Source organism: Mobula hypostoma, chromosome 4 (genome assembly GCF_963921235.1).
Source record: "Mobula hypostoma chromosome 4, sMobHyp1.1, whole genome shotgun sequence".
Lineage (NCBI taxonomy): Eukaryota > Metazoa > Chordata > Chondrichthyes > Myliobatiformes > Myliobatidae > Mobula > Mobula hypostoma.
In genome coordinates this window covers 191,597,973-191,619,983 of record NC_086100.1, presented here as the reverse complement: position 1 = coordinate 191,619,983, position 22,011 = coordinate 191,597,973, and the positions used below count along the sequence as shown (strand labels likewise).

Below are 22,011 nucleotides of genomic sequence, written 5' to 3'. Positions count from 1 at the left end.
ATGGGTGGAAGTCAGGAACAGGAAGGGAGCAGTTACTCTATTGGGAGTATTCTATAGGCCCCCTGGTAGCAGCAGAGATAAAGAGGAGCAGATTGGGAGATTTTGGAAAGGTGCAAAAATAACAGGGTTGTTATCATGGGTGACTTTAACTTCCCGAACATTGATTGGCACTTGATTAATTCCAATGGTTTAGACAGGACAGAGTTTGTTAAGTGTGTCCAGGACGGATTCCTGTCACAGTACGTTGACAGGCCGACCAGGGGAAATGCCATACTATATCTAGTATTAGGTAACGAACCGGGTCAGGTCACAGATCTCTCAGTGGGTGAGGATCTGGGGGATAGTGACCACCGCTCCCTGGTCTTTAGCATTATCATGGAAAAGGATAGAATCAGAGAGGACAGGAAAATTTTTAATTGGGGAAGGGCAAATTATGAGGCTATAAGGCTAGATCTTGTGGGTGTGAATTGGGATGATGTTTTTGCAAGGAAATGTACTATGGACATGTGGTTGATGTTTAGGGATCTCTTGCAGGAGTTAGGGATAAATTTGTCGCGGTGAGGAAGATAAAGAATGGTAGGGTGAAAGAACCATGAGTGACAAGTGAGGTGGAAAATCTAGTCAGGTGGAAGAAGGCAGCATACATGAGGTTTAGGAAGCAAGGATCAGATGGGTCTATTGAGGAATATAGAGAAGCAAGAAAGGAGCTTAAGAAGGGGCTGAGAAGAGCAAGAAGGGGACATGAGAAGGCCTTGGCGAGTAGGGTAAAGGAAAACCCCAAGGCATTCTTCAATGATGTGAAGAACAAAATGATGACAGGAGTAAAGGCGGGACCGATTAGAGATAAAGGTGGGAAGATGTGCCTGGAGGCTGTGGAAGTGAGCGAGATCTCAATGAATACTTCTCTTCGGTATTCAACAATGAGGGGGAACTTGATGATGGTGAGGACAATATGAGTGAGGTTGATGTTCTGGAGCATGTTGATATTAAGGGAGAGGAGGTGTTGGAGTTGTTAAAATACATTAGGACGGATAACTCCCCGGGGCCTGACGGAATATTCCCCAGGCTGCTCCATGAGGCGAGGGAAGCGATTGCTGAGCCTCTGGCTAGGATCTTTATGTCCTCGTTGTGCACGGGAATGGTACCGGAAGATTGGAGGGAAGTGAATGTTGTCCCCTTGTTCAGAAAAGGTAGTAGGGATAGTCCAGGTAATTATAGACCAGTGAGCCTTACGTCTGTGGTGGGAAAGCCGTTGGAAAAGATTCTTAGAGATAGGATCTATGGGCATTTAGAGAATCATGGTCTGATCAGGGGCAGTCAGCATGGCTTTGTGAAGGGCAGATCGTGTCTAACAAGCCTGATAGAGTTCTTTGAGGAGGTGATCAGGCATATAGATGAGGGTAGTGAGGTGGATGTGGTCTACATGGATTTTAGTAAGGCATTTGACAAGGTTCCACACGGTAGGCTTATTCAGAAAGTTAAAAGGCATGGGATCCAGGGAAGTTTGGCTAGGTGGATTCAGAATTGGCTTGTCTGCAGAAGGCAGAGGGTAGTGGTGGAGGGAGTACATTCAGATTGGAGGGTTGTGACTAGTGGTGTCCCACCAGGATCTGTTCTGGGACCTCTACTTTTCGTGATTTTTATTAACGACCTGGATGTGGAGGTAGAAGGGTGGGTTGGCAGCTTTGCAGATGACACAAAGGTTGGTGGTGTTGTGGATAGTGTAGAAGATTGTCGAAGATTGCAGAGAGACATTGATTGGATGCAGAAGTGGGCTGAGAAGTGGCAGATGGAGTTCAACCCGGAGAAGTGTGAGGTGGTACGCTTTGGAAGGACAATCTCCAAGGCAGAGTACAAAGTAAATGGCAGGATACTTGGTAGTGAGGAGGAGCAGAGGGATCTGGAGGTACATGTCCACAGATCCCTGAAGGTTGCCTCACAGGTAGATAGGGTAGTTAAGAAAGCTTATGGGGTGTTAAATTTCATAAGTCAAGGGACAGAGTTTAAGAGTCGTGAGGTAATGATGCAGCTCAGTAAAACTCTGGTTAGTCCACAATTGGAGTACTGTGTCCAGTTCTGGTCGCCTCACTATAGGAAGGATGTGGAAGCATTGGAAAGGGTACAGAGGAGATTTACCAGGATGTTGCCTGGTTTAGAGAATATGCATTATGATCAGAGACTAAGGGAGCTAGGGCTTTACTCTTTGGAGAGAAGGAGGATAGAGGAGACGTGATAAAGGCATACAAGATATTAAGAGGAATAGATAGAGTAGACAGCCAGTGCCTCTTCCCCAGGGCACCACTGCTCAATACAAGAGGATATGGCTTTAAGGTAAGGGGTGGGAAGTTCAAGGGGGATATTAGAGGAAGGTTTTTTACTCAGAGAGTGGTTGGTGCGTGGAATGCACTGCCTGAGTCAGTGGTGGTGGCAGATACACTAGTGAAATTTAAGAGACTACTAGACAGGTATATGGAGGAATTTAGGGTGGGGGGTTATATGGGAGGCAGACTTTGAGGGTCGGCACAACAATGTGGGCCGAAGAGCCTGTACTGTGCTGTACTATTCTATGTTCTATGTTCTATTGGGCAGAAGATGTATAAATCTGAAAGCAGGTACCACCAGGCTCAAACACAGCTTCTATCCCACTGAACAGACATCTCACGAATTAAACATGAACTGTGACAATCTACCTCATTGTGCCCATGTCCTTTAGTTTTGTACCTACATGGCACTTCCTCTAGAAACCCAGCACTATATTCTGCATTCTCTGTTTGCTTGCTGTACTGCCTTCATATTCTGATGCATAGTAAGTTCCTACTGGACGGCAGGCAAACGAAAGCTCAGAACATGTGAGAATGTTATACCTAGTTAATCAATTTACCAAACAAACCCTAGTACCAATACCAATGATCTGTGTTGTGGTGGGAGAGAGAAAAGAGACGTGACCCTAAAGTTCCAAGTAAATTTATTATCAAAGTACATATTTATCATCATATACAACCCTGAGATACATTTTCCTCACGGGCATACTCAGTAAATCCAAAACTGTAATAGGATCAAGGAAAGACCACACTGACTATTGATTCAACCAACGTGAAAAACAACAAACTGTGCGAATAAATAAATAAATAAATAAATAAATAAATAAGCAAGCAAGCAAGCAATAAACATCAAGAACATAAGATGAAGAGTCCTTAAAAGTTAGTCCATAGTTTGCGAGAAGATTTCAGTGATGGGGAAGTGACGTTGAGTGAAGTTATCCCCTTTGGTTGAAGAACCTGATGCACTGTTCCTGTGCTGGTGGTGAGAGTTCAGAAGCTCCTCAACCTTCTTCCCAATGGCAGCAGTGAGAAGAGAGCATGACCTGGGTGGTGGGGGTCCCTGATGATGGATGCTGCTTTCCTGCAACAACACTCCATGTAGATGTGCTCAGTGGTGGGAAGGGCTTTACCCATGATGGTCCGGTTCAAGAATGGGGACATCGCTAGAGGCTTAAGCTACGGATATGTCCTCACTGACTGGAAGTCCAACGCCTCCCATCCCAGGCATTCTCTCTTCTCTCCTCTCCATTGGACAGAAGATGCAAAAGGTTTGAAAGCACATAAGACCAGGTTCGAGTATAGCTTCTACCCCACTGCTATCAGACTCTTGGATGGACTTCTCAGTCACCAAACATGAACTATTGTTCTTCCAGTCTACTTCACTGTGGCCCTTGCACTTTATTTGTTTGCCTGCACTGCACTTCCTCTGTAATTATAACACTCTATTCTGCATTCTGTTTCCTTTTATTACTTTGATATACTGATGTATAGAATAATTTGTATTTAGGCACAGAATCAGAATCAGAATCATACTTATTCTCACGGACTGGCAGACCACAGTACGTGTGCTTGCTACACTGTGTGTCCGACAGAGTGATCAGCAGCACTGGGGCTCCACAGGGGACTGTCTTGTCTCCCTTTCTCTTCACCATTTACACCTCGGACTTCAACTACTGCACAGAGTCTTGTCATCTTCAGAAGTTTTTGGGTGACTCTGCCATAGTTGGATGCATCAGCAAGGGAGATGAGGCTGAGTACAGGGCTACGGTAGGAAACTTTGTCACATGGTGTGAGCAGAATTATCTGCAGCTTAATGTGAAAAAGACTAAGGAGCTGGTGGTAGACCTGAGGAGAGCTAAGGTACCGGTGACCCCTGTTTCCATCCAGGGGGTTAGTGTGGACATGGTGGAGGATTACAAATACCTGGGGATACGAATTGACAATAAACTGGACTGGTCAAAGAACACCGAGGCTGTCTACAAGAAGGGTCAGAGCCGTCTCTATTTCCTGAGGAGACTGAGGTCCTTTAACATCTGCCGGACGATGCTGAGGATGGTCTACGAGGCTGTGGTGGCCAGTGCAATCACGTTTGCTGTTGTGTGCTGGGGCAGCAGGCTGAGGGTAGCAGACACCAACAGAATCAATAAACTCATTCGTAAGGCCAGTGCTGTTGTGGGGGTGGAACTGGACTCTCTCACGGTGGTGTCTGAAAAGAGGATGCTGTCTAAGTTGCATGCCATTTTGGTCAATGTCTCCCATCCACTACATAATGTACTGGGTGGGCACAGGAGTACTTTCACCCAGAGATTCATTCCACCGAGATGCAGCACTGAACGTCATAGGAAGTCATTCCTGCCTGTGGCCATCAAACTTTACAACTCCTTCCATGAAATTAGTCCAGGAACAGTCTACCCTGAGCCAATAGGCTGGTCCTGGACTTATTTCATAATTTACTGGCATAATTTACATATTACTATTTAACTATTTCTGGTTCTATTACTATTTATTATTTATGGTGCAACTGTAACGAAAACCAATTCCCCCCGTGATCAATAATGTATGACTATGACTATGACTATGACTATTATGTCATGAAATTTGTTGTTTTGTGGAAGAAGTACAGTGTAATTCATAAAATGTGCTCTAAGTATCAAAATAAATATGTAGTCCAAAAATGAATAATGAGGTCGTGTTCATGGGTTCATGGACCATTCAGAAATCTGATGGTGGAGGGGAAGAAGCTGTTCTCAAAACATTGAGAGTGGGTTTTTTAGTTAAGTTTGGTTAACTTTCTGCCTGATATGCTGCCGGCTTTCAGGGCAGCAATGGAGGTCCTCCATCTCTGATGGTATTCAGGGTTTCCTTCATCACGTCAATAGCTTCCTCTCAGTTTTCACTACTGTCAGTCATGCAATTCCTGGATGGAGATTCAGGAATACTGTCACACTCAGATATAGAAGGATCCATCATTGCTTTTTCCATAACAAAATTGTTTTACCAGCCAGCGTTGTTAGCCCTGAGATTAACCCCCAAACTTGGAGGACAAGTGGACCACCCCTAGTCTGTCCTTCACCCTTTGACCTGTTTGACATGGGTGATCCTACCAAGAGCCAAAGCATAAAGCCTGCCCCCAGCTCATTGAAGCACCCAAGCCTCCAAACCCAACAAGGTTATGGCCCTCTTGGAGGAAGTTCAGTGAAGTTCATGTTTATTTGTCATTCAACCATACATGAATACCCATGAATACAACCAAACGAACAATGCTTCTCAAGGGCCACGGTGCAAAACATAGCACCAACAGTCATACACAGCACAAGGCACATATTGCATATGTAAGATAGCAAGCATATATAAGATAGCAGTACAATACAGTCACGCAGAAAATATATATAGTCCAAGTCCCTGAGTGCACGAATGTTGCAGCAATCCGCAGTCGAACACAGTACAGCTTGCCTTCTGCAGAGCAAATACCAGGGAGCAGCACTGATTCCAGCTTGGACAAGGCCTCACACTGCCTCCGGTGGAGTGGACCAACTTAAGATCTAGTCTCCGCTACATCCGAAATCGCACAGCTCCCCCACCATCCTCTACTGCCATCCACCAATAAATTAGTGAATTGGGCCTGTAGCGTTCTGCATTAACAGTGCCCATCAGGGTCCTGCGATTGCAAGAAAAGTGACTAAGACGATCATTCGCTGTTAGCCTACACACCGCCTTCAGGCACCAACTCCTATGATGCAACTCTGACACAAGCAGCAGCATGATCCAGATCAAGACCAGCTCCTTCAGTTTCTCCATCAACGAGCAACTCACTGAAGGGGTAGACCTGTGGTACTCTGGGCTCCTGTACCTCCCAATATCAATACCAATGTCAATCTTTCAATACTTGTTGTCAGCAATACTTAAAATACCTAGGTTCTCATACTGTTTGTTTATTTAATGTATTATAATATTATTATTATTATCATTATTATTCTAGGTTGAGTAACCCCTTATCCAAAATGCTTGGGGCCGGAATTGTTTCGGACTTGGGAATATATAATGAGCTAGCTTGGGATTGTTATCATTTTTCACTGAATTTATGTGCTACCAGTAAGAAGTCTTTGTCTTACACTCGTTCATCAGACACATGTACTGATGCAGCCATTCAGCATGTTAGATTCTCATCAGTGACGATCTTGGCAAATCATTCAATGATTTCTCTGCTGCTGATCAGTAGACGCTTTATCATCATAAATCTTTAAAAATTTAATGCCATGCCTTTTCTTAACTTTTTTTTGCAACCAGTCTGCTGAATATTCAGAATAGTCTTCAATTTTCAGTTAATTGTGATAGATCTTTGCTTGTTTCATAATCAGCACACTGATAAGCGGCATAGGTTCATTCTGACACTGATGAATCCACTCTTTCAGTACACAATCAAGATCTTCATTTTTCACTTTATGCAGTGTTATTCTACTTTTCATTAACTTCCGTCTACTACATATGCGAGATCACTTCTCAGTACTGTGTGTTGTATGCAGAGCCCTGAACATCGCCGGGGAACCTCTGGAAAATTTCTTTTTGTGATGTCATGTATTTCGGGGATTTTTAGATATTGGAATTCTGGATAAGGGATAATCAACCTGAGTTATAATTTGTATTTGTATAGTCTGCCTATCTTTTCCCAGTGGTTGTTTGACTGTCTTTGTTTGTGTGTAGCTTTTCATTGATTCTGTTTAATTTCTTTGTTCTACTATGAATGCCCACAAGAAAATAAATCTCAGGGTAGTATACCTATGTTCATGCTCTTCTGCTGCTGTAGACAATTCACCTCAGGATGTGCTTCTGCACACCACTGCTGTAACGCATGGTTATTTGAGTTACTGTCACTTTGCTGTCAGCTTGAACCAGTCTGGCCATTCTCCTCTGACCTCTCTCATTATCAAAGTGTTTTCACCCACAGGGCTGCCACTCACTGTTTTTTTTTTGTTTTTTGCACCATTCTCTGTAAACTCTAGAGACTGTTGTGTATGAAAATCCCAGATCAGCAGCTTCTGAGATACTTAAACCACCCCATCTGGCACCAACAAACATTCCAAGGTCAAAGTCACAGACATCACATTTCTTCCCACTCTGGTGTTTGGTCTGAAAAACAACTGAACCTCTTGACCATGTCTGCATGCTTTTATGCATTGAGTTGCTGCCACATGATTGGCTGATTAGATATTTGCATTAACGAGCAGATGTGCAGGTGTATCTAATAAAGTGGCCATTGACCATATACATAAGTTCATAATAAATTTACTTTGAACTTTGAGATTCTTCCTTATTTTGCAGATGCACGAGTGAAACTGTGCTCTATAAATTAGGGCCGAGATGATAAGCAGCAAACCTTATTTAAAGGTGAGGTGAGATGAGGTTTCTTGCAGATGCCTTAATGTTGGGTGTTGATTTAAAACCAGATTCCCTCCCCAGGTTCTTCTTTCACCTTTGGCCCTGATTAAATTGGTGTTCCTGCACAATGACAGTGTGTGTGTGATCCCATGGGTTATTACCTTCTTTAACATCCTGCTGGTTCCTTAAGGTTCATATAGCCGGAGGTGGTAATGGGGATCAGCTCCCACTGCCTATTAAATGCTCCCAATGGCTTGTGTCTCAAATAGGCTCTGACAACCAAGTCTAGCTCCTGGCCTTCACATGTGGCTTAGCCTGGTGGAACTGTTTCTACTAACAGGAGAAAAGGCGTAGGCTCCTTAAAACCAGTCACTTTGGGCCAATGGGGCTCATCGGCCGTGATTGGCAGCTCATCTAGGAGAAGGAATAGTCTGATTTCAAACTTCCCCTGCCTTGCAACTAAACCTACTCATGGAGAAGGATTCAGGAGAAACGCTGAGGGAAAAATCCAGAGTTAGAGTCCCTTAGGCAGTCCTACGTTGAGTTCAACACTGACTGGCAACTCCTGCAATGCCACTGGTGCCAAACTGTATCAGTCTCAGTTGTTCCTTTGGATTCATCAGCTGTGTGAAGAGGGGAGCCTGGTGCGTGGTCAGCAACTTGCTCTACATAGCAAGGCGCCTCGTCTTGCAAACTGGCTTATGTATCATGTAAACAGCTAGGACACAACATCAATCCCAACCAATGGAGGGCCTCTCTGAATTACATCCAGCTGGGAGAGGGGAGGAGAGGACAGGCAGCAGACAGGAGGAATAAATGAGATCTGTGGTGTGGTGCGGTGAGTCCAAGAAGAATGATGTCAGCAGAGGTGTACAAAATCATGAGGGGAATAGCTAGGGTGAATATGCAGGGTTGGGTGAAGTGGTAACATCACTGTTTGGTACAGAAGTTGCACTGCAGTGGACAGGAAGGCTCTGCAACCTGTAATGAAAACTGCCCAGAGCATCTCTGGCACCAGTCACTTTGGGCAGATGGGTTCATCAGCCACGGTTGGCAGCTCATCTAGGAGAAGGAAAACTCTGATTTCGAACTTCCCCTGCCTTGCAGCAAAACCTACTCATGGAGAAGGGTTCGGGAGAAACCCTGAGGGAAAAATCCAGAGTTAGAGTCCCTTAGGCAGTCCTACGTTGAGTTCAACACTGACTGGCACCAGCCTACCTATCATCAAGGGTGCATATACAGAAACGTGCTGGGAAAGGGCCACTAGTAACATAAAGGATTCCACCCACCCCGCTCATGGACTGTTTGTCCCACCCCCATCAGGGAGGAGGCTACATAACATCCACGCCAGGACCACCAGACTCAAAAACAGTGACTTTCCCCAAGCAGTGAGGCTGATCAACACCTCCACCCACCAACCCACCCCTTCAGACCCTCAACAACCACTACTTTATCATTTCCTGTCAGTCATCTTACGTACATACACTCCTGTACCTAGCATCATTTTATGGACATACAATCAATCCATGTATATATGCTATCTTATGTTTTTATATTCACTGTGTACTTTATCTTCTGTGATTTTTTTGGTGATGTTCAGATCTGGAGTAACAATTCTTTCAGTTTCCTCTACACTTGTGTACTGGAAAAGACCTTAAACTATCTTGAAACTTTTCCCCAGTGAATAAATATCAAAAACTAGAGGACATGGGCCCAAGGTGAGAGGGGAGAGGTTTAACAGGAGACTTGAGGGGCAACTTCTTCACACTGAAGGTGTTACAGTAGAGTCACAGAAAGGTACTGCATAGAAACTGGCCCTTCGGCCCATTTAGTCCGTACTGAGCCATTTAAGCTGCCTAATCCCATCGACCTGCGACTGGATCAGAGCCCTCCATACCCCTGCCATCCACGTACCTATCCAAACTCCTCTTAAATGTGGAAATCGAGCTCACCTCCACTACTTGTGCCGGCCGCCCTTCCCACGCTCTCACCTCCCCCGGCGTGAAGAAGTTTCCCCTTGTGCACACGTAATGAGCCACCAGAGGAAGTGGTTGAGACAGTTACATTCACAGCACTTAAAAGGTCCTTGGACAAGTACATGGGCGAGGAAGGTTAGAGGAATATGGATCAAACTTGGGCGAACGGGAGACACGAGAGGCTGCAGATCCTGGGATGTAGAGCAACAAATGATCTGCTGGAGGAATTCACCACAGAAAGCATTCCGCCTGGGCGTGCAGTGGCTCATTATGGCAACTGCTCAGCACGTGACTGCAAGGATAAGAGAAAATCTGCAGATGCTGGAAATCAAAGTTAGTACACACAAGCTGCGGTCCTGGTGTAGGATCTCGACCCGAAATGTTGACTGTGTACTCTTTTCCACAGCTGAGTTCCTCCAGTGTTTTGTGTGTGCTAATGTGACTGCAAGAGACTGCAAGGAGTTGTGGACACAGCCCAGCACGTCACAAAAACCCAATCTTCCTTCATGGACTCTGTCTACTCTTCTCACCGCCTCAGTAAAGCCACTGGCATAATCAGACACCCCTCCCACCTCGGCCATTCTCTCCTCTCCCTTCTCCGTCCGGGCTCGAGATGCAGAGTCTGAAAGCACCTGTCACCGAGCTCAAGAACAGCTTCTACCAGCTGATGTAAAACTATTGAGCTGTCCCCAACTACAAGCAAATGGACTCTTGCGCTCCTAATCTCCCTCGTTATGACCTCGCACCTTATTGTCTCAGTGCATTGCACTTTTCCCTGTAACTTTTACACTTTTTCCTTCACTCCGCTATTGTTTCACCTTGTTCTACCTGAATAAACTGTGCAATGATTTGATCTGTATGAGCTGCTTGCAAGGCCCGCTTTTCACTAAAACACGCACAAAGTGCTGCGGGAACTCAGCAGGTTCGGCAGCATTTATGGAAATTAATAAACAGTCGGACCGAGACCCTTCTTCAGGACAGGAGAAAAGGGAAAGGAAAACCATCTAGAAGGTGATAGGTGAAGCCAGGTGGCTGGGAAAGGTAAGGGGCTGGAGAGGAGGGAATCTGAAGGGAGGGGAGAGTGGACCATGGGAGGAAGGGAGGAAAGAGGGGCACCGGGGGGAGGTGGGAGGTGAAAGGCAAGTGAAGAGAAGACATAAGAGGCCAGAGTGGGGAATAGAAGAAGAGGGAATGGGAGGGGGAAAAAATTATCGGAAGGAGAAATCGGTGTACTTGCCATCAGGTTGGAGGTTAGCTTGTATAGTACGGGTGATGATAATGAACCAATTCTAATCTGAATTCCAGTCTTTGGAGGGAGAAAATGTATCAGGTAGAAATCCTGTGATGCATCAGGACGTTAAAATGTAGAACAGTATCGCGTAGGAATGGGCTCTTCGGCATATAATGTTGTGCTGGAGTCTTGTTGAGGAGGAGTGGTGGATCTTTGGAATTCTCTACCCTATGGAGCTGTGGAGACAATTGTTGAATACATTCATGGCAGGGAGTGACAGTCATTTGAACTACATGGGAGAAGGGTGGCTATGGGCTGAATGTGGCATTAAGGCCAGGACTGCATCGAGCAATGTTGGAACGGACTAGAGGGGCCAAAAAGCCATCTCCTTGTTTGGTTCTTTAGATGGATGTTTAAGGAGTGCCACGGTAGCATAGTGCTCAGAGCATTGTTGACAGAATCATCTGTCAGATAGGGGTTCATTTCCCTGCTGCTGTCTGTAAGGAGTTTGCACGTTCTCCCCATAACCATGTGGGTGTCCTCCAGGTGCTCTGGTTTCCTCCCACATTCCAAAGACACACATTCGGATTAGTGAGTTACAACATGCTATGTTGTCACTGGAAGCCTGGCAAGACTTGTGGGCTGCCCAGCACAAACCTGGCTGATCTGGTTTGACACGAACCACACACACCGTATATTATGATGTACATGTGACGGCGCGGCGACGTAGTGGTAAGCACAATTCCATTACAGCTCAGGACTTTTTAGAGTTCGGAGTTTGATTCCAGCTCTGTTTTGGGAGGAGTCTCTGTACGTCCTCCCCGTGGAATGTGTGGGTTTACTCCGGTTGCCCCGGTTTCCTCCCTCAGTCCAAAGGCGATCTGGGTAGGCTAATTGGTCACTGTAAATTGTCCTGTGATTAGGTTAGGGTTAATCGGGGTTGTCCATGGTTGCTGGGGTGGCGTGGGTCGAAAGGCCTGAAGGGCCAGATCCGCGCTGTATCACTAAATAAATAAAGCTAATCTTAAACTTTCTTTGAAGGGGGATCCATCCCTTTAACTCGGGTGCCACCTGGTGGCAGAGAGCAGACAGTGCAACACCTGCTTTCCAACACAAGTGCTTGAGGAACTCAACAGCTCAGGCAGTATCTATGGTGGGGAATATACAGTGAACGTTTCAGGCTAGACTGGACTGCTCATGCTCTTCCATAGATGCTGCCTGACATGCTGAGTTCCTCCAGCATTTATTGTGTGTTTCCAGCATCTCTTGTGACTTTGAATTAATATCTCGAAGTCCATTTATTATCAAAACATTTATTATCAAAAGTACATTGCATCTGGAGTTTCTCCGGTTAGCGGACGATTTCCCTCCATGCCTCTCCGACGTAGTGGGGAACCGCGTACGAGGCAAGTTACAGCAGTGGTTTGCGATTGCCTTCTGCGTTTCCAAAGAGATCACCAGCTCGTAACCCAGCATGGATGGAAAGTGTGCAGGGGAGCCGGCTGGATTCGAACTCGGGACCTTACGTCCTGAAGACCGACGCTGATGCTACTATGCCACCAGCCAGGTCTATTATCAAAGTATGTATCCATTATATGACTTTGAGATATGTCTTCTTACAGCCACAAAACAAGAAAGCTGAAAGAACCCAGGAAAAAAAAGAACAAGCACCCAATGAGCAGAGGGAGAAAAAAAAAACAAGTCTTGTAAACGATAAAAGAAAGCAAATGGCACGAAAGTGATTCCTCAGACATGAAGCCCTGAGCAGCTGGAGCAAACCTACAACCTCAGCCTCAGTTCAGCTCATGGCAGAGTAAATGTCGTGCAGCCCGCAGACACGGAGCACACAGCAGAGTAAATGTCCTCTTATGGAGGAGAGGAGAAGATGGTGGCGCGACATAGCACCGGTGGCCGCTCCGAATTGATACCGTATTTGTTAAATAGGGGCCGTGTACAATCCTGATTTGATGGAGACAGACGTGAGAAGGCACAGAGGAACATCTGGAGAAACTTCTGACATGCCCGCTTCGCTGACGCTGCTACTGTGCGATCGAGAATCTCCGGAGGGGAAGGCCCCAAATCCTCGGCTTTGCCTATTGCCTGTTGCCGGGGCTGGGGTCGAAGTGCTCGGCAGAGATGGTGCTTGGTGCTTGGTGTCGGAGGGCTGGTCACAGGCTTGGAGTTTTCGGACGGACTCAGAGTCGGACTGTAGTCGGGTGCTTCCTGGATGCTGCATCGGCAAGTTTGCGGCGCTGGAAGCTCATGGCAGGGAGAGTTTCTCCCTTCTACCATCTGCGTGAGATGATGGGATTTTTGAGAGACTTTGAGACTTTTTTTTACCGTGCCCATGGTCTGTTCTTCATCAAATTACTGTATTGCTTTGCACTGTTGTAACTATATGTTATAATTATGTGGTTTTTGTCAGTTTTTTTTAGTCTTGGTTTGTCATGTGTTTCTGTGATATCACTCTGGAGGAACAAATTGTATCATTTCTTAATGCATGCATTACGAAATGACAATAAAAGAGGACCGAGTGTCCTCATAATCTAATCTAATCTAAATGTCGTGGAGCCCGCAGACACGGAGCCGGCCCGCATCCTCAGCCTCAGTGCAATGAAGAGTGGAGTAAATGCTGTGGAGCAGCGAGCAGAAACGGCCGGACACTCTGCCCCTTCAATCCATCTGGCCCAGTGTTTAAACCGTGCAAACATTGTTCCGTTGCTTGCTCTAGCACCTGGGCCCTATCGCCTTGGTACGACGTATCAGCTGCAGTTTACAAGAAGGAAATCTTGTCATTCAGGAGCCTCCAATCAACCTAAAGCCCTGTGCAGTCAAAGAAATTCAAATGCTGCCTTAGATAAGAGGAACGGCAGTCAACTTGATTGTAAAACTTAAGAGTAGTTTGGATAAGTACATGGATGAGAGGGTTATGAAGGGCTATGGTCCAGGCATAGGTTGATGTGATTAAGTAGAATAATAGTTTAGCATGGACTAGATGGGCCAAAGGGCTCATTTCTATGCTGTAGTGCTCTGTGACTCTATGAGTCTAATATAGCACATGGCTTATTGGTTTATAATTATTGTCACATGTACCGCGGTACAGTGAAAAACTTGTCTTGCATACCAGCCACAAGCGAAAATGCCAACAAAATGCAGAACAGAGTCACAGAGAGAGCGCAGTGCAGGCAGACAGTAAGGTGAAAGGTCATGACGAGATAGGATGTGAGGTCAACAGTCCATCCTATCGTACAAAGGGACCATTCAATAGTTCTAAAACAGCTGGATGGAAGCTGCCCTTCAGCCTGGTAGTACATGCTTTCAAACTTCTGTATCTTCTGCCTCTAGGGAGGGGGAGATGAGGGATGGCCAAGGTGTGAGGAGCCTTTGATTATGCTGGCTGTTTTACCAAAGCAGCGAGAAGAGCAGACAGAGTCCACGGAGGGGAGGTTGGTTTCCGTGATACGACGAGCTGCTTCCTCAACTCTCTGCAACGTCTTGTGGCTTCAGGTTGCGCAGTTGTCCTGAAACAAGCTGAGATGTATCTGGATAGGATGATGTTTATGATCCATTTATACAAATTGGTGTGGGTCATGCAGACATAATGAATTTCCTTAGCCTCCTGAGGAAGTAGAGGCACCAGCGAGCTTTCTTGGCCCCGGTGTCAAGGTGATTGAACCAGGACAAGCTATTGGTGATGTTTACCCCATGGAACAAAACTCTCATCCATTTCCCCCTCAGTACCATTGAACCACTGACAAACAGGAGCATGTGCACCCCGCCCCCTTCCTGACGTACAATGACCAGCTTTCACAAAATCTCAGCACGTCAGGCAGCATCTACGGAAGTAAATAAATTATCTGTTTCAGACTATCAGGACTGGAAAGGAAGGGGGAAGATGCCAAGATAAGGAAGTGAGGGGAATGAGTACAAGCCAGAGAGTGATATGTCCTCCTCACCACCCCTCATGCCCCTCCTTCTTCTCTTTCTACCAGGGTCCACTTTCCTCTCACAGAATAGAGCCATGGAGTTGGAGAAAAGTACAGCACAGAAACAGGCTCTTCGGCCTACCTAGTCTGTGCCCAATCATTTCAACTGCCTAGTTCTCATCGACCTGCACCTGGGCCATAGCCATGCACCTATCTAAACTCCTTAAATATTGAAATCGAGCTCTTACCTGTGCTGGCAGCTCATTCCACACTTTTACGTCCCTCTAAGTGAAAAGGTTTCCCCTCATGTTCACCTTAAACTTTTCACCCTTCACATTTAACCCATGACCTCTAGTTGCAGTCACACCCAATCTCAGCGGAAAAAGCCTGCCTGTATTGACTCTATCTGTACCCCTCATAATTTTGTGTGTCAGATTCCTTCTTCTCCAGCTCTTTACCTTTTCCACCTATCACCTCTCAGCTTCTCACTTCATGCCCCTCCTCCACATACCTGGGTCCACCTATCACCTTTTAGCTTTAGTTTGGATCAAGTGAGAGAAAGGAGGGGGATACCTGAAATTGGAGAGTTCAATGTTCATGTTGTTGCATTGCTGCAGGCGTCAGCAGTGGGAAAGGTGAGCAGTTTCAAATTCCTGGATGTCAACATCTCACATCCGGGGCCCATCATATTGATGCAATCATGAAGAGGGCAGGCCAGCGGCTATATCTCATGGATTTGTGAAAGGAAAATCATGTCTGACGAATCTCATAGAATTTTTTGAGGATGTAACTAGTAGAGTGGATAGGGGAGAACCAGTGGATGTGGTATATTTGGATTTTCAAAAGGCTTTTGACAAGGTCCCACACAGGAGATTAGTGTGCAAACTTAAAGCACACGGTATTGGGGGTAAGGTATTGATGTGGATGGAGAATTGGTTAGCAGACAGGAAGCAGAGTGGGAATAAACGGGACCTTTTCAGAATGGCAGGCGGGGACTAGTGGGGTACCGCAAGGCTCAGTGCTGGGACCCCAGTTGTTTACAATATATATTAATGACTTGGATGAGGGAATTAAATGCAGCATCTCCAAGTTTGCGGATGACACGAAGCTGGGCGGCAGTGTTAGCTGTGAGGAGGATGCTAAGAGGATGCAGAGTGACTTGGATAGGTTGGGTGAGTGGGCAAATTCATGGCAGATGCAATTTAATGTGGATAAATGTGAAGTTATCCACTTTGGTGGCAAAAATAGGAAAACAGATTATTATCTGAATGGTGGCCAATTAGGAAAAGGGGAGGTGCAACGAGACCTGGGTGTCATTATACACCAGTCATTGAAAGTGGGCATGCAGGTACAGCAGGCGGTGAAAAAGGCGAATGGTATGCTGGCATTTATAGCAAAAGGATTCGAGTACAGGAGCAGGGAGGTACTACTGCAGTTGTACAAGGCCTTGGTGAGACCACACCTGGAGTATTGTGTGCAGTTTTGGTCCCCTAATCTGAGGAAAGACATCCTTGCCATAAAGGGAGTACAGAGAAGGTTCACCAGATTGATTCCTGGGATGGCAGGACTTTCATATGAAGAAAGACTGGATGAACTGGGCTTGTACTCGGAATTTAGAAGATTGAGGGGGGATCTGATTGAAACGTATAAAATCCTAAAGGGATTGGACAGGCTAGATGCAGGAAGATTGTTCCCGATGTTGGGGAAGTCCAGAACGAGGGGCCACAGTTTGAGGATAAAGGGGAAGCCTTTTAGGACCGAGATTAGGAAAAAATTCTTCACACAGAGAGTGGTGAATCTGTGGAATTCTCTGCCACAGGAAACAGTTGAGGCCAGTTCATAGGCTATATTTAAGAGGGAGTTAGATATGGCCCTTGTGGCTACAGGGGTCAGGGGGTATGGAGGGAAGGCTGGGGCGGGGTTCTGAGTTGGATGATCAGCCATGATCATAATAAATGGCGGTGCAGGCTCGAAGGGCCGAATGGCCTACTCCTGCACCTATTTTCTATGTTTCTATGTTTCTATGGTTTGTATGTCGCCAAGTGCTCTAGCAAATGTTTGCAGAGGTACCGTGGCGAGCATTCTAACTGATTACATCGCCATCTGATTTGGAGGGGCCACTGCACAGGATTGGGAAAAGCTGCAGAGCATCGTAAGCTCAGCCAGTGCCATCATGGGCACTAGCCTCTCCAGCGCAGAGGACATCTTCAAAAGACGATGCCTCGAAAAGGTGACCCCCAACACCCAGGTCATGCCTGCTTTTCATTGCTACCATCAGGGAGGAGGTGCAGGAGTCTGAAGACCCACAGTTAACATTTTAGGAACAGTTTCTTCACTTTTGCCATCAGGTTTCTGAACAGTCCATGAACACATGAACTCTACCTCACGATTTTGCCCTCTTTTTGCACTACCTATTTTTTCAATATATTGTTTATTGTAACTTACAATATTTTTATGTATTTCTCTGTACAGATGCCACAAAACAACAAATTTACACGATACAAGTCAGTGATAATATGATTCCGAGTCATGGAAATAAATTCCTGATCAGCAGTGTCAGGAATGAGAATGAGGTGCTGCTGCACCACTTACAGCCTACAGGTGGCAATATTGAGTCAAGTGGCTCAGCAGTGCCACCTGCAGGTAGTTGTGGAAACTGCACCCAATGTCACCATTCAACAAAGTTTAGGCAAAGTCAGGGCAAGTTATTTATCCCAATTCCATCGGGGTGAATTGGAGCAACTGGATTAAAGAGTAAATTAAGATTCTACCTATGTCTATGGAGGGGAGTAAACAGTAGACCTTTTAGAACAAGACCCTTCATCAGTGCAGAATGGCCTACTCCTGAGCCACCCAAAGGGGAACATGGGAAGAAGGGGTGGAGGGTAGAAGGTTTGTGACCCAGGTGCAGTCCCCATTCTGGTTGCCATTTCACCCCTTATCCTCTTCTCACCTGCCAGTCACCTCCCTCTGGATCTCCTTCTCATTCCCTTTCTCCCATGGTGCACTGCTGTCTCCTAACAGATTCCTTCCTCATCAGACCTTTCCTAGAAAGCGAAGTAATCGAAGGAGGATGTACGGGAGCCTGAAGACACACAATCAATGTTTAAAGAACTGCTTCTTCCCCTCTGCCATCAGATTTTTTAACGGTCCAGAACTCTTCTGCTCTCTTTTTGCACTATTTATATTTTAACTTATCGATCAAAAATTCTGTAGATGCTGGAAATCCAGAGTGACACACACAAAGTGCTGAAAAAACTCAACAGGTCAGGCAGCATCTGTGGAGGAGAATAAAGAGTCAATGTTTCAGGCTGAGACCCCTTCATCAGGATTTATACTAACTATAGTAATGTTTTATGTGTTGCTGCTGTAAAACCACAAATTCCACAACATACGTCAGTGATACTGAACTTGATTCTGATTCTGAAAAACGCTGCAGACACAAGAAAGACTGCAGATGCTGGAAATCTGGAGCAACGTCCAAACACACACACCCAAAGTGCTGTTGGAACTTAAACGGTCAGGCTGTACCTGTGAAGGGGGGGTGTTGAGGTGTCTAACACCAGAGCACATGCTTTTAAGGGGAGAGCGGGAGAGCGGGAGAGCGAGTTCAAAGGAAATGTGCCCGACAAGTTTTTTTAACTCAAAAAGTGGTCGGTACCTGGAATACACTGCCCAGGCTAGTGCTGGAGGCAGATACAACAAAGGCACTTCAGAGGCTGTTAGCACTTCGAAGTGTGTTCAGATTCAGCATGCCGTCTAAAACTTTGACAAACTTCTATACATCCACACTGGAAACTGGCGGCATTACGGTCTGGTATGGAAACATCAATGCACAAGAATGTAAGGAGATAATGCTGAGGCCTTATAAGACACTAATCAGGCCACATCTGGAGTATTGTCAACAGTTTTTGGCCCTATATCTCAGAAAGGATGTGGTGTCATTGGAGAGAGTCCAGAGGAGGTTGAAGAGGATGATTCCGGGAATGAAGGGGTTAACATAGGAGGAGCGTTTGGCAGCTTTGGGCCTGTACTCACTGGAATTTAGAAGAATGCAGGGGGGCAGGGGGATCTCATTGAAACCTAACGAATGTTGAAAGGACTAGATAGGGTGGATGTGGAAAGGATGTTTCCTATAGTGGGGGGTAGCCAGAGCTAAAGGGAACAGCCTCAAAATTGAGGGGTGAACATTTAGAACAGAGGTAAGGAGGAATTTTTTCAGCTAGGGAGTAGTAAATCTGTGGAATGCTCTGCCACAGACTGCAGTGGAGGCCAAGTCCATGGTTTATTTAAAGCGGAAGTTGATCAGGGCATAGGTCAGGGCATGAAAGGATATGGCAAGAAGGCAGGTGTATGGGTTTGAGTGGTATGGAATGGCAAAGCAGAATTGATGGGCTGAATGGCCTAATTCTGCTCCTGTGTTTTATGGACATAGTCTAGCGGAAAATCTTTAAAAAAAATGCAGTCTAGTGCATCGCTGGGAACTCCCTCCCCACCATTGAGCACATCTACTAGTCCGTGAGCCGGGACCCCAAATTTGAGCCACTGGTACCATCTGGGGGAATAATTCTTCTAGTGATTTTTGGCAAGGTATGCACTCCTAGTGCTAGAAAATATGTGATAGCATTGCAGCAGTGGTAGCTTTCTGTGTGTAATCACTCGATTTATAACCCCATGTCTAAACACACATTTCAAAACTATACATAGCACGGAATAAAGCATTCTACTTCAAACTGATGGTTCTCTCTTATTATTGAAACTTTGTCTTTGAAAATTGGTGGGAACATAGCTCACACCCAGCTCTCTGATTACCTTGTTTGGCATTGTTGGAGGAAATGATTTTACTCTTAAGACGAATGATTTGCATATTTTGGTTTTTATTTCTCTTTTAGCCAGAAGAGTTTTGTTGTTTAAATGGAAAGATGCAGCTCTGCCTACTCATGCCCATTGTTCGATTGATGTTATGTCATGTTTAAATCTGGAGAAGATTAGGTGTTCTATTTCTATACCTAGACAAGATTTTTTCACGTTATGGGGACATTTTTGGAACTACTTTCACAATTTTCGATTTGGTCAGCAATAATGGCTATTATGTGTTTGAATTTATGACTATATGTCAGAGATTTTTTTTCTTTTAACCAAACAGCTGTTTTTTTTCCTCACTTTTTTTTCTGTTTTGTTATGGGGTTTTGATTTTGCTTTAGATTAGAATAAAATATACCTTTTCAATATTATGGTTAATTTACTATACATAGTTATGGGGCAATTCAATCTTGTTTCTGTTTCCATAATATCATAATGTATTTTGTATTCGTCTATGCAAGTAATTAATAAAAATATTGAAAAAGAAAGACGATATGTTTTTCAGAAAAGTTGTTAAAATTAGCATTTCTACAAATGTCATCTATTACTGGCAGTGACAACACAGTGACTATTCATTACATAAGATGTGCTTCTGTTTTCATGTTCTGTTTCACATTTGTATCTTGTCTATCACCTTTGCAGCAGGTGCTTTTATCACCAGTAATGTTAATGTGATTTTTTTCTGTTTCAGGTACTGTGGTGGTGGGGTAGTCCTGCATAACAGAGGAGAGAGAAGAGTAGAGTAGATTTAGATCTGGAGCAGCTGAATCACTTTACTTCAGAATGGAGAGCCATAAGCACAAAGAATCTATTAAGAAGCAGTGTATCATACACTGGAAAGCATCAAAAGAAGATGATGACCATTTAGTTAGTCCTCAAGACTATGAATCCTGGAAAACATTACTTGAAGCAGCCAAAGTGAGAAACTATGCCCCTATTTTCGACATTACTAAAGAACTTGGAGAAAAAGAAATCCCAAGAAATCACCAAAAATGCAGAAGCCTCTACACCATGAGGAGGGACTTAGAGATTCTGAAAAGGAAAGCCAAGGAAAGCATTACTAATGAAGCTGGTGAGAATACCTTACATCAAAAAGGCCAAGGAGGAGATCTTCATCACAGCAGACCAGGCAGCATCTACAGGAAGAGGTACAGTCGATGTTTCGGGCTGAGACCCTTCGTAAGGACTAACTGAAAGAAGAGATTTGAAAATGGGAGGGACAGTGGGAGATCCAGAATGATAGGAGATGACAGGAGGGGGAAGGATAGAGCTAAGAACTAGAAAGTTGATTGGCAAAAGGGATACAAGGCTGGAGAAGGGAGAGGATCATGGGATGGGAGGCCTGGGGAGAAAGAAAGGAGGAGGGGTGTTCCAGAGGAAGATGGAGAGCAGGCAAGGAGTAATTGTGAGAGGGACCCACAAGTGCCAAGCCCTGTTGGCAGAGGATGGAAGATGGAGAGAGAAGAGGAAGCTGAACAGTTGGTGGTGCACTGGATGGAAGGCCAGCCAGCACCCGATGCCATCCTGGAGCTACTGGCCTGTAACTGCCCAAAAAAATATTCACTCCCAAGATGTATGTGTGTTGCAAATGGCCTCAGATGTACTGACATGTATAGACTGGCAGACTGTGAGAACCAGGCATCCACCTTAAAGAGTGTGGAAAGTTCAGATGAAGATGTGGAAGACTTGGAAAATTATTATGATTATTAATAGGTTATGCAAGTATGGAAAACAAAGTGTGGAAAGCAGTCTTTGATTAAATATATTCATTTTACAACCAAATGGGGCCTAAGTTGTGGCTGTGTGGAACCCCACATTTGAATTATTGTACTGTAATTCTATATGCTATGGCAAAAGCTTAAGATTGTTTTGATTTGATACAACAATATGGAAAATATCATGACATTGATAAAACTCCAGAAATCTCTCCAAATGAGGTTTTTTAGCTTTTGAAGGGTGGGGTAACATTTTCTGCTGTACTGATGTTAATATGGAATATATACAAAAAGTGATTACTTATTTGAATTCCTGAATAAATTCTCTACAAATCCATGTGATTATATGTGTCCTAGGGTTTTTATTGACTTTTCCAAAACAAACAACAGACAAATATTTTTCTAAAAATGAAATGATTCACTCTACTGAAATTGGGCACTGTACTGAGAGTGCTACCAATGACATAGTTTTCAATGTAGAATTTTATGACAACATTTGATGAGAAGTGCTTGACAAATTTCAATGTTGAGAGATCACTGATGACAAAATACCACTAGGTTGAATATATATGTTGTACTTTATATTGGCCACTTTTCAGAAAT

At 44.9% G+C, this 22,011-nt stretch overlaps 1 long non-coding RNA gene across 1 annotated transcript in view; it reads left to right on the top strand.

Moving 5' to 3' along the window:
• The window catches only part of LOC134345009 (uncharacterized), a 35,983-nt gene extending 14,247 nt beyond the window's left edge, over positions 1–21,736 (top strand). The window contains exon 3 of the long non-coding RNA XR_010017589.1: positions 20,385–21,736. This is a non-coding gene — a long non-coding RNA (uncharacterized LOC134345009). The remainder of the gene's footprint in view (positions 1–20,384) is intronic.
• Positions 21,737–22,011: the final 275 nt, after the last annotated feature.